The sequence below is a fragment of the Sarcophilus harrisii genome, chromosome 2 (genome assembly GCF_902635505.1).
Source record: "Sarcophilus harrisii chromosome 2, mSarHar1.11, whole genome shotgun sequence".
Lineage (NCBI taxonomy): Eukaryota > Metazoa > Chordata > Mammalia > Dasyuromorphia > Dasyuridae > Sarcophilus > Sarcophilus harrisii.
In genome coordinates this window covers 5,986,204-6,000,318 of record NC_045427.1, presented here as the reverse complement: position 1 = coordinate 6,000,318, position 14,115 = coordinate 5,986,204, and positions in this window count along the sequence as shown.

Sequence of the window (14,115 nt, the reverse complement as noted above, 5' to 3'; positions counted from 1 at the left end):
CCTACAAGCCCAAGATTACCTGGCTAGTAAGTAGCAGAAACAGGATTGAAAGGGGCCCTTTGAGTCCAGGGCAGGGCTCTTCCCACTACCCCACGTTTCCTCCCTGAGGGGCTGCAGTCACAGAGGCCGGAGGGAATCAAGTCTCCTCCTTCCTCCATTCACTGTGGGGGCTCCTCAATTGCAACTGAGCACCCTGGGAGCAGAGAGAGAGCCCCCTCTTCTGCACTACTCTGATGAACACAAAAACCATGTTCAGAAATAATTAAAGCCCTCATCCCATTTATTATGCAAGGACTGTTTCACATGTTTTGCATTTCTAGGCCTTTCAGAATCTGCTCATCCCTGAAGAGAATCCCAGGGGGCAGGTCAAAGGACACTATGATTCTATTAGCTCCATCTCCCCAGAGGTTCCTCGGCAGGACTTCCCCCACCTCCTCCTTTCTGTGTGTGAGCATGACGCCAATGGGGCCTTAGGTCAGGAAGCCAACATCCAGTTGGGGAGGGAGGAAGGCCTTTGCTTCATGGGGCAAGCCCTCCCCTCAGTGGCTAATACCTCAATTCAGGGACTTTTGCTGGCCTGGACCACTGGGTAACAGAGCCTTCCTGAGGAACACGTCGCCATGGTCCTGTCACCAGTGTCCCTCTGTGCCTTCCCCATCCCCTCAAACACTTTTGCCTCAAGTGAATGTTGGGTTACAACTCTGGAAGTGGGGGGAGACATGAGAAGGGAGTTAGCTCCTGCCCCTGAGTCCTTCACAAATTTGAGAGTCTAACGCAAAAATACGACAGCAAAAGGTGGTTGGATGTGAACAGCTGCTGCTGTCCAGGGCCTGGCCCCCTTCTCCTCCCTTGAGCCCCATGGGAGCTCCCCAGAGGACAAGAGGCAGCAGGGATTAACCACATTTGGAAGGGGGTTAGGAATTTCACACAACTCTGAATCTGAGAGAAGGAAAGGGCTCCAGGGACCACTTTGAAAACACTCTTCGGGAAAGAGCCAGCGAGCATCTCTGCAGGTCTTCCTATGTGCCAGACACTGGGTTAAGCTCTTCACAGATACCTCATTCGTTCTTCACGGCAATTCTGCAAGGCTGGTGCTGTGAGTAACCTCATTCTACAGCTGAGGAAACTGATGTAAAAGGGCTTCCATGGCTTAGCCAGGGTCACACAGCAAGTAAGAGACCGAAGCTGCATCTGAACTCGGCTCTCCCTGATTTCTCGGTATCCCATCCACCATATCACCAGCTGCCTCGGCTCTCTTCAGAACAGGAACCGCTTTTTAAAAGCTTAAAACAATTCAGAAATGAATCAAAACAAATGGCAGTTATTCAACCTTTATTATAAGCAGCAGCCTGACATAACGGATGGAGAGAATCAGCAAGCATTTATTAGCAGGACATATAAACCATCAGTCAGTCAATGAACAAGCTTTAAGCACCTACTATATGCCAGCCACTGCCGGAAAGATTAGACAGTCTGTCGGCAAGCAGGCCTGTGATTTCATTAATACCAAGAAACTCTTGGAAAATAGGCTGCACCTTCTCTGCATTATAATATCCCAGAGCATTGCCTCTAGCCCTGAAAGGCTAACTGGCTTACCCAGAGTCACCCACTCACACAATTTTGAATCTAGATTTACCTGTCTCCATCCCCTCCACCACTGGTTAGATACACAAATACAGAAAACTTTCTGGAGAGGGAGTAACAGTGTGGGGTGTGAGAACAAGATTAACTAAAGGAAGTGCACTTAGGTGACAGTCCCAAGAGGCTGAGGGAAGGAAGGAAGGCACAGTAGGCATGGGAGACCACTTGTACAGAGGCACTGAGTCAGGGGAAGGAATGTCGTGGACCAAGGTAGGCTGGTCCTGGGAGGGGAATACTGTAGATTTGGGTAGGCTGGTCCTCGGGGGATGGAATATCATGGGCCTACATAGCCTGGTCATGGGGGGTGGAATACTATAGTTTAGGTAGCCTGGTCCTCAAGGAAATCAAATGGCATAGACTGAGGTAGCCCATCTTCAAGGGATGAAAGGCCATGGACCGTAGTTCTCAAGGGGTAGATTGTCATGGTCTTAGGTAGCTTGGTCGTCAGAGAGTGGGACTACCATAGACTTAGGGAGCCCAGTCCTTAGGGAGTAGAATACTATAGATTAAGGTAGTCTGATCATTAAGTAGAATACTATAGACTTAGGGAATCTGTTCTTTAGGAAGTAGAATACTTAGGGAGCTAAGGTTCTTAGGGAATAGAATACTATAGACTTGGTCTTTAGGGATTATTATAGACTTGGTAGCCCAGTTCTTAGGGAGTAGAATACCATAGACTTAGGTAGTTTGGTCGTTAAGAAGTAGAATTCTATAGACTTAAGGAGCCTGTTCCTTAGAAGGTAGAATACCATAGACTTGGGGAACCCGGTCCTCAAGGGGATGGGATGCCACTTAGGGCCTTAGGGAGCCTGGTCCTCATTGCACTCTCATCCTCTCCAAGGCTTTGTTCCCTCTCTGGCGTCTCCACTTGGTAAAGCTAATAAGAGCTAGTGCTCTGCAGACCCACTGAGACCTCGGGGTCACCTCCACGCTAGGGGACTGCTAGGGAGGATTCAGTAGAGAAACTCTCCCAGCAAAGTCAAACGTGAGGGGAGGAGAGGAGGAGAAGGAGGAGGAGGAGGATGGAGGGCTGATTTTACATATCATTAGTTCATAATTTGATTGTAAGGTGTACATTTTAATTAAGAATTAATGTGCCAAGAAAAGGCTGGGAGATGGAACTGAAGAAGCATTAACAAGGTTCACAGAATTCATAAAATCTCAGGCTTGGACGAAACCCAGAGGTGTCAGGTCCAAACTGTACTTAGACAAAAATCCCCTTCCTAACAAATGGTCACTCAGCCTCTGCTTGAACACCTCTGAGGATGGTGGGCTCACTACCTATGCAGGAAACCCAGTGCACTAAGAGTCAGCTCCCGGGGTTTAGAAGCTATTCTTATTATTCTCAAGCTGATTCTTGGCACTTTTCATCCATGATTCCTGGTTCATTCCTCTGAAGCCAAGCTGAACCATTCCAATCCCTCTGTCCCGTGACAGCCTCTCAAAGATTTCCGGACAGCTTTCCTGCCCCCCTTGTCTTCTCCTCCAGGATAAAAAGTGCACTGGCTCCAGTGGGTTCTCAAATGTAATGAGGCCCTGCCACAATCCGGCCGCCTTCCTGAGGGAATCCTTCAGTTTCCCCCGGCTTTTCCTAACATGTGCCCCCGCCCCACAATGAAGACGGACGTATGAGGATGACTCTGTTCCCCTGGTGGCTTCATCTTGGAGATGTCAGGAACACCCAGTGATGGAGAAGGACGAGCTGGTGACCTCTGACATCTCCTGATTGGGGCTTATTTTGAAGTGATGGGGATGGGGCGGGGTTTCATCTCGATAGAAGTCAAAGCCCCCAATACTGAGAAGCAGCTGAAACCTTCCAGGCAGGGAAGTCCCCCTCCCTGGCCATTGTCAAGCAGAGCGTGAATGTCCCTTTCTCCAGGAGAGCAACTTCCTCTCAGAGACACTCCCTCCCACTCTGCAATTCTGAAACTGCTGCTGAGAGGCCAGAGCCCTCAGGAAGAAGGGGCCCAGGAAAGCCGGTGGGTATGTGTGGGCCGATGGGCCAGCTTGGTCCAGCCTAGTGCTCTACATGAGGTTCATGGGAGGAGTCATGGGGGACAGTCACCTGAGACATCACAGAACAAGAAATCAGTACCTGTTGGATATACTTGTCACCTGAGAGTTTCCTCAGCTGGGCCCCCGGTCCTGGCTTGGACTTCTAAGCCAGTTACCTCCATTCACTCACCTCCGTCCACCACCCGCAGTAGCTCCCTGCGGCCTGCTGCCGTCCCCAAGGAGAAGGTGAGCTCCTTAGGGACAGGGTTGATGTTTCTTCTGCTTGTTCATATCCCCGGGGCTTAGCACAGGGTCTGGCACTTGGCAATGGTTAGCAAGTGTTTGCTTCTCCCTTACTCTTATCATACTTATCGGTGATGGAATCATTCTCGTCAGAACTCCCCAGGATAGGTCACTGCCTAGAGCAGCGCGTGCACCTAGCGAGCCCCTAACAAGTATTCTTATGTGAGTGGGTAAATGAGCTCGTCTTGTATATATGTGTGTGTATGTATGTGTGTGTATATATATGTATGTATATGTATATGAATAATTCAATACACTAAAGCTATCCTGAGCACCTACTGTGTGCAGGGCTCTGAGGGATGCTGGATAGAGTCCAACTCAGAACATGAATGAACTGACTTTAAATCCTGCTTCTGATCCATACTAGGTATGTGACCTTGAAGAAGTAGGGGCAGCCTGTTAACACAGTGGATAGAATGCTTGGGTCTGGAGTCAATAAGACCCAAGTTTCAATTCTGCCTCAGCTATTCGTCAGCACAGCAATGTCTGGTGCAGGATGTTTAAGTTAAATCCAGCACTGCAAACGACATGTGCTGTGCATGAGTGGGCTTACAAAGAGGCAAGGCAAATTTGTGATTTATATATCTCCATTTATATATATTATAAAGATTATGAACTATAACCAGTGGGATTTGTACAAGGAATTCAGGGCTGGTTCAATGTTGAAGAAACTATCAGCATCAGCACATCAATTACAAAGACAACAAAAATCATGATTATCTCAAAAGATGAAATAAAAAAGCTTTTGAAAAATACAGCATCCATTCCTACTAAAAACACTAGAAAGCATGGAAGTAAATTGAATTTTCCTGAAAATGTTAAATAGTATCTATCTAAGCAAGTATAATTGTAATGAGTAAGCTAGCAGCCTTCCCAGTAAGATCAGGTGTGAGGCAGGAAAACCCACTATGAGCATTATTATTTAATATTGTTCTAGAAATGCTAGCTATAGCAATGAGCCAAGAAAAAGAAATTGAAAGAATTATGATAGGCAATGGGAAAAGAAAATTATCACTCTTTGCAGACAACATGATGGTATACTTAAAGAGTTCCAGAGAATTGACTAAAAATTAGCTGAAACAAATGCATACTTTATCAAGTTTGTATGATATAAAAATATTATTGTTTAATCATATCTGATTCTTTGTAACTCCTTGTGAAGTTCTTCTTGGCAAACATACTGGTGTACTTTGCCATTTCTTTCTCTAGCTTATTACAGATGAGGAAACTAAGGCAAACAAGGGTAAATGATTTGTCCAAATTCACACAACTAGCTAGTGTTTCAGACCAGATTTAAACCTTAGGTCTTTCTATCTACAAACTCAGCACTCTTATCTACTGTGCCCCTGAGCTGCCCAAGATATAAAATAAACCCACATAAATCATTAATATTTTACATGCATTCTTAATAAAGTCTAGCAGGAAGAAATAGAAAGAATTATCCCATTTAAAATAATTACAAACAATATAAAATACCTAGGAGTCTCCCTGCCAAGACAAACTTAGAAAGTATGTAAACACAATTACAAAACATTGTTCAGGCAAATAAAGATTTAAAAAAACTAGAGAAATGTTAATTGCTCCTGCCAAGACAATACACTACAAATGACAATTCTAACTAAATTAATTTATTTCTTCATTGTCATACTAATCAAACAACCAAAAATTATTTACCAGAGCTAGGAAAATATAATAACAAAATTCATTTGGAAAAAAAGCTCAAGAATGTCAAGAGAATCTATGAAAAAACAATGTGATTGATTGTACCAGATTTCAAACAAGATTATATGATAATAATCATCAAAAATAATCTGATATTGGCTAAGAAACAGAGTAGGCAGCTAGGGAGAACCATAGTGCAAAGAATTCTAGGATTAAGAGTCTGGAAGGCTCATCTTCCTGAGTTCAAATCTAGCCTCAGACACTTAAGAGCTTTGTGACTCTGGGGAAGTCACTTAACCCTGTCTGTCTCAGTTTCCTCAATTGTAGAATGAGCCAGAGAAGAAAATGTTGCAAAGAAACCCACAAAAGGTGTCAAGAAGAATTGGACATGACTGAAAAACAAGTAAAAAGCAACATCAATAACAAGAAATTGGGTGGTAAATCAGTGGACTAGATTAGATGCATAAGACATGATAGTAAATTATCATAGTAATCTAGAGTTGGATAAACCCAAAAATGTAAACTGCTGGGACAAGAACTCATTAATTGACAAAAATGCCTGAATAAAAAAACAGAAAACACTTTGGCAGAAAATAGATATAACACAACCCAAGCCAAGATAAGGTCAAAATGAGTATATAACTTAAACATAAAAGGTGACATCATAAAAAGATTATAGAAGCATGGAAAATCTTACCTGTGGGATCTACAGACAATGGGAAAAAATTGTAAACAAGTAATAAATAGAGAGGATCACAGGAAGTGAAACAGATAATTCTTATTACATCAAATTAAAAGTTTTTCCACAAACAAAACTAATGCAGCCAAGATTAGAAGAAAAATAAGAAACTGGGAGAAAATGTTATATCTTTATTTTGATATATGTATTATATATCTATAAAGGCTTATTTTTATATATAATTGAATTAAACTCATAAGTCATTCCCCAAATTTTAAATGGTCAAAGAATATGAACAGGCAATTTTCAGAAGAAATCAAAACTATTAATAATCACATGAAAAATACTTGAAACAATTGATTAGAGAAATACACATTATTTTTAGTTTTTTTCTTTACTCTTTTCTCTTTTTTCCCCTTTCATACCCCTTCTTACCTCTCCCAAGAAGGCTGTAGTTAAGAAAGGATATATTTATGTATACATATACAGATAAATACACACACACACACACACACACACACACCTTTCCTCTTCCTGCTAATTCTATTTTAACTTGCCTTACTTAACCTCCCCCCACCCATAGATCCCTATCCCTTGTCTTCTTTCCTCAGCCTTTGCTTCCCCATCCACCCATCCCTCTCTGCTTTTTTCTTGATAGATTTTGGAGAGTGATATACCCTTTATGGTATATATGTAATGTTCCCTATTTAACCTATTCTTGAGGTGAGTAGGTTTTCAGAACTATGAGCCCTTTTCCCCCCTCTAATGCCCCTGTGTCTTTTCTTCCTCTGCATCTCATTTGCATAACATAATTACTATTTTTATCCTAACTCTGCCTAATTGCTGATGTCAATCTTAAACATATGATATGCATTTCCATGTAAAAAACATAAATAATTTATTCATGTTATGTATGCTCCTTGAAATTGATCTTTGTTATTGGCTCTTACATGTTACATTTTCTACTGAGTTCCAGTTTGGTTGAAAAAGTCCTGAAAATCTGCAAGTTCATTGAATGTCCTTTTTTTTTTTTTTCATTCAATATATTGTAGACAATTTTCCTAGATAAGATATTTTTGGGCACAGGCTTAGTTCTTTTGATTGCTGGTAGACATGATTCCAGGACTTGTGGTCTTTTATTGTAGCTGCTATTATAGCTCCAGGATATTTGAATTTTTTGTTGTTGTTGTTTCTTGCAAGATTTTCAATTTGATCTGGGGTTTCAAAATTTGGCAATAATATTCCTATGTGTTTTCCACAAAGGATCTCTTCGAGGTGGTTTTTGTCCATTTCTACTTTCCCTGCATGTTCTATCACTCTAAGACAATTTTCTTAAATTATTTCTTGCATTTTTGTGTCAAGGTTCTTTTTTTCTGATCAGAGCTTTCAGGGAGTCCAATTATTCTTATATTTTCTCTTCTTGATCTGTTCACCAAATCTGGTTTTTTTCCTTATGTTTCACATTCTATTCTATTTTTTCATTCTTTATATTATGTCTCTTGTAATTTCACTAGTTTCCCCTTGTCTACTTTAATTTTCAAAGAATTATTTTCATCTTTAAGGTTCTGTATCTTTTTTCTAATTGGTTAACTTGTTTTTCATAATCTTGTTTTTCTTCAATGTCTATCATTTGATTTTTAGTTCTATAAATTCTTTCTGGACATTTAATATTATTATTTATTAATATTATTACTTGATAATTGATTCTTTCAGATAGAAGAAGCTTTGTTTTAACTTTATTGTCCTCCTCTGAAGATGAGTCCCAGTCTTCCTTTTCCCATAGTAAATTTCTATGGTTGGATTCTTTCTTCTTTACCAGTTTTTTTAAATGGATTACTATTAGTATGGATTAGTATTAGTGTAAGCCCCTCTAATCATGGGGTGGGGGTGATGGTGCCTCTGGCTCCTCTTGAGCTCTTCCCTTTAATATGGAACCCCAAACCAAGAACTCCCCCTTCCTGCAAGTGCCCACAGCAGTATCCCTTCTGCCTCTGCAGTTCTGTCTCTGTGGTACAGCTGAGCCTGGGGTACTCCTAATCAGTCAAGGTTCCCAAGAGTCTAAGTATGAGTCCCTCATTCTGCTAGGACTCATACTTAGACTCTCACTCCTCTCCTCAGGGAGGGAGTCTCCTTCAGAGACTCCAACTACACCCAGATGGCCCCAGGGGTCCCTACGGTGATGTTCCTGCAGAGCTAGCCTGGAGAGGTCTGCACTTCACATGGGTTAATCCCTGGCCTGGTCTTTCTTAGGATCTTCTTGAATTATGCCAGGAAGATCCCTATTCTGTCCCAAGTCTTCTTGATTTTTCATCAGTCTATCTTTGTTCCAAGGCACAAATTTGTTCCATTTTGGGGGGAAATCCAGAGAGCTTCAAAATTATTAACCTATTGCCACCTTCCCAGAGTCCTCAGAGAATACACATTAAAACAACTCTGAGATACTACCTCACACTTATCAGACTGGCTAAAGTGACAAAAAAAGAAAATGACATATTGAAGACAATGTGGAAAAATTGGGAATAATACACTGTTGGTGGAGTTGTGAATTGTCCAACCATTCTGAAGAATGAATAGGAACTATACCTAAAGGGGTTTAACATTGGGCATATTCTTTGATGCAGCAATATCATAACTATGGCTATATCCCGAAGAAAGAAAGAAAAAGGGAAATGACATGTGTGTACAAATATATTTAGAGTAGCTCTTTGTGATCCAAAGAATTAGAAATTGAGAGTTCAGAAAAATTGAGTTCATCAACTGGGAATGGCTGGACCTATTGTGGTCTATGATCATGATGTAATACAATTATACAATAAGAAATGATGTCAGATGGTTTCTGAAACCTTTGGAAGATTTATGTGAACTGGTGCAAACTGAAGAGAATGGAACCACGAAAATCAATATTCTCCTGTACATTATCCACAGTAACAAAAATACTGTACAATGATCAACTGTGGATGATTTAGCTCTTCTCAGCAGTATAGTGATCCAAGATGATTCTGAAGGATTGATGATGAAAAGACTAGTGTTATCCACTTCCAGAGAAAAAACTGAAGATGTCTGAAAGCAGAATAATCTTTCTACTTTATTTTTCTTGATTTTTTTGCAGCATAACTAATAGGGAAATATGTTTTGCATGATTACACATGTATAATTGATATCATATTTCATAGCTTCTCAACATGTAGGGGAAGAGCAGGATGGAGGGAGAGAATTTGGAGCTCTTTTTAATAAATGTTAAAAAGAAATACATAATAAATTTATTTTTAAAAAAATAAGTAAATGCCTCAGGGACAGCCTACACAAATACTGCACGGAGGGAAGAAGGAGCCAGGGAAGTTTTTTAAGTGACATTATCATAGTTATTTTAGGAACTTCACTTTGGCATTCGGATGGAGAATGGTAGAGAGGACAAAGACTGGAGGAAGGAGGCTAGTTGGGAGCTATTGTAATTGTACAAGTGAAAAATGATGAGATCTGAACTAACATGGGGGTCGTGTGAATCAAATGAAGGGGATAAGTGCCAGATATATTGTGAGAGAAAATTAGCAAAACATTATGATTTATTGGATATAGAAGAGAGAGATGAAGGAGAGGGTAGAGTTGAGGATAACTCTGTGGATCTGGGAGACTGGCAGTTATTGGTAACCTGAGAATACCCTGGAATTGGCAAATTTGAAAAAGACAGAGCTTTGGGGGGCATAACGATCATTTCCGTTTCAGGTGCCTATAAAATATCCAGATGGAGCTACTTAAGAGGCAATTAGCAACAAGTCCCTACCCTTGAGGGGATCATGTTCTACCAGAGGAAAATAACAGGCAAATACTAAGTATTTATGTGAAAATTGGGATGGGGAGGGTAAAAATTCTATAGATGAGATAACTGAAGTTCAGAGAGTGGGAAAGACTTGCCTGTGGTCCCATAGCAAGTGATGACAGAAGCAGATTCTCAAAGTCAGGGTTTCTGATTTCCAGTCCTTTTCTGCAGTCTCAGAGCCAAGTGTCTGCAAGATTATATCTGCAGTGTGAGCATTAGCCTGGACAAGTGCAGAGAAATTCAGCCACAACGGGCTTCAAAGCCAAAGGATGAAACCTTTTTCAGCTTTAGAAGTTCATGGAAGAATTCTCCAAAAGGCTTGGCAGAATCAGGGTCTGAGGTGGTGTAGGGTATGTCCACAGGGAGGAAATCAAATATTCTCAGAAGATTAAAGAGTGATGATGACCTGGCCATAAGAACTTGCCAATTCTGGAGAAAATCAAATTAATCTTCAATTCAATTCAAGTAGAGAACATTAACTGGAGAAAGACCACACATAGGAGACAGTACTTAAGATGGCCCTAAAGGGAAGCTATGAATTTGAAGAGTTGGAGAGTATTCCAGATCAGAGGGACAAACTGTGCAAAGATATGAAGGTGTAATGGATGCTGAATTTGGGTAGTAACTAGCAGTCCAAGTAGACTGAATGTTAAGTGCGATAGGTACTAGTATGGGATAGTGTTGGGAAGGCAGTTGGAGCCAGTTGATGGAGGTCTTTAAATTCCAGGCATTTGAGTTTTATCCTCGGCTGATAGGGAGCCAATCAAGTCATATGATAATGATGGTGTCAAATGTGCATTTTGGGAATATCAGGTTCATAATTCTGTGAAGTTTGGCTTAGAGACAAGAGATCCTGGAAGCAGGAAAGCTATTAAAATAGCCCAGGCAAGAATCACTCCACTTTATGCAGCGTGTTATGAGTAAAAGTATTTTCACATTCATTGTTTCATTTGTTCCTCTAAACAACCCTATAAAATAAGCATTAAGCAGATTATCATCCCCATTATACAGAGGAAGAAACTGAACTGAAGTGATTTGCCCCAAGTCATATGGCTAATCAGTGGCTGATGAAGTATTTGAATCCTGAGCTTCTTGTATGTTTGGTGCTTTTCCCATCATACGCCACTGCTGCCCCCTCCTCTCCAGTGTGGTGTTAGTCATTAGATGTGGATAACAGACTTTCCAAGCACTCAAATTCGGAGTACTGTAATTTTATTGAAGGGACGTTTGCCTCCTCTAATGAAGGCAATCAATACTCACAGAATTGCCTTGGATACAGAGAGTTCAATGACTTGTCTACAGTCACATAGTTATGTCCAGAGAATCCGGATCCCAACTCAGGGCTTCCTAGCTCTAACACCAGCCTTGATCACTCTGTGACACTGTCCTATAGATAAATTAAACTGCTAATTAATAGCAAATAATGACTCCTTTAATATCATTCTTTACCCCTTGTGAAGTAAATATCTTCCTCCTGACAATCCTAAGAAGGAAACAGTGCAAATAATCTTGATGAGGAGACTGAGACTCACAAAGGACGTCACCAAAGAGCAGTGTCAGAACCAGAATTTCACTCCAGTTCTTTCTATGGCAAGACTGCTGTTCTTTCTACTAGAGAAAGCTGCCTCTTAATTAAATAGATTATCAATGAGATATCACTTTGGGTGAGCTTTAGAGAACGGGAATTATTCTACAAATATCTCAGGGCCCAATAAAACCACTCATTTACAGAGGATAAAACTGCTCACAGGTATACCTGAAGAGTAATAAAACTGGAAAAAGGAGGGGGGGAGCTCCTTTCAATATCTTCGACAGAAAGACATGGATGGGAATGTTCCCTGATAATTCCCACACTGATATATCTTGCCAAGACCGAGAATGGACCATTAAATTCACAACAGTTTGGAGGAAGAATACATTCACCTCCATGAAGCAAAGCCTTAGTAAATGACTCCAATGAGTGGTCTCCTCCCCTTCTAAAAATCTGCCTCGTACAGAGAATGGAGTCATAGGTTAGAACTGAGGGGAATCTTTGGAAAGCGTCTAAAGCCAGTCTCCTCTTTCCACAGAGGGAGGAAACTGAGGAACAGAGAAGTGTCGTGAGTAGTACAAAGTCACACAGCTGACAAAGTATCTGAGCCAAGATCTAACCCGAGTTGTTTTATTCCAAATCCAGTGCATCCCCAGTGTTCCCCTAAGGACAGAAACTCATCAAGTTCATGTATGATTTTTTTCACTGTATCTTTCCCATCCTCTGTAGCTTTTGTTTGTTTTTTATGACCTATGGCATAACTAGTTCATATCTGGGTTTTCTAGAAGATGATCCTTCCCATGCATAACCCATTCCCAGTCTGAGTCTTCTCTTCCCCAAGAAACACATTCCTTACTCCTTTCAACCCATTGTCATATGGTAAGCTTTCCAGACCCTTCTCCTTCTTGATATCCTTCTTCTGGGCACCTTCTATTTGTCAGTTATGCCCTCCTCCATATCCACATACATACCCACTTAAAATGTGGTTCTTGAACTTTGTCCTATGGATGTGGTCTGAGTAGTAGAGGCAAGTATAGAAAGATTATTATCCTTTTATTCCTTTGCTCAGTCTCTCTTGATGCTGTCAAAGTTCCCATTAGCTATTTTGGCTGCCACTCAATCTCACTGTTGTCATTTGTTAAGTTTGCAATCCACCCAGACCCCTAGATCTTTTTTAGATAATCTTCTCTCTAGCTCTGCATTCTCTATCTTGTATTAGTAAAGAGATCTTGGAACATAGAACAAAGAGGTTGTCACAGAGATGACAGGAAGCAAAGAACCCCAAAAAAGGCATTATGAGAAATGGGAAGCCCCTTATGAGTTAAAACTCCAATATTTGAATGAAGCAAAGTCAAGTTCACTGATCCAAAGTTATCTTTGGAGACTCCAGTCTCTTCCATTTTGTGAAAATTGGAATGAAATTTTCCCTTTTACAGGCCTGCAGTACCTTTTTCCATTTCCATACTATTTCAAGTTATTGCTGATCCAGTGGCTTAGTAATTTCATTTGTCAGTTCATTCATCACCTCTCCCCTCCAGCCCAGTGGGTACTTCATGAACTGGGCCAGGTGACTTGAATTCATCAAGGGCAGCTCAGTTTTCTTTACTATCTCCCTATTCATCTCATGTATCAGTTCTCCATTCACCATCTTTGTTCTGTATGTCCCAATCAGCAGGGGAAAAAAAGAGAAGCAAAATAAAAACAAAGCAGCAATTTTAGTTATCATCCTTCCAGTCCACTCCATATTTTGCATAAGAGCAGTCCTATTCATTCTAGTGTCCTCTGTCAATGAAAAACTGAACAAAACCTAATCTATTATTTTTCACTTTCTTCACCAACTTCAGCTCCTTCTTAGCTTTAGAATAGGATTTAAACTTGGAAAACACTTCTTTTTTATTCCTTTCTTTCATTTCCCCCATCTTCTATATATATATATATATATATATATATATATATATATTTTTATATATTTTTTTTTTTTAAAAGGTGATCTCCCTATAATAAGGAATCATCTAATCTTCTCTTGAAGACCTCTAAAGGCAATTCACTCTTTCCCAAGGTAATGTATTCTACTCTGGGGATGGCTTTCACTGGAAAGATGTTGGTTTTTTGTTCTATCAATTGAATTGAAATGTCTCCCTAAAACGCCTTATTACTGCTAATTTTGGACACCATGGCCATGGGAACAAGTTGAATCCATTTCCCACAAAACAGTACATTGTCAAATATCTTCAGTACTTGCAAACTTTGAAGATAGTGAGTCTCAGTGAGTCTTCCCTTGTCCAAAACAAACATTCCCAGTTTCTTCAACTAATTCTTACATACTTTGAAGCAAGATTCTTTAAACAAATTTTCTTGTGTGGTAGAGAAAATATTTTTTAAAAAACAGAGGATGGACCCCACATAGAATGTCAAAGAGGAAGCTTCCTTCTTTTTCTCAGGCTCATTGACTAGTCCCTTAAATGCAAAGTTTAACAGTTGCTATGG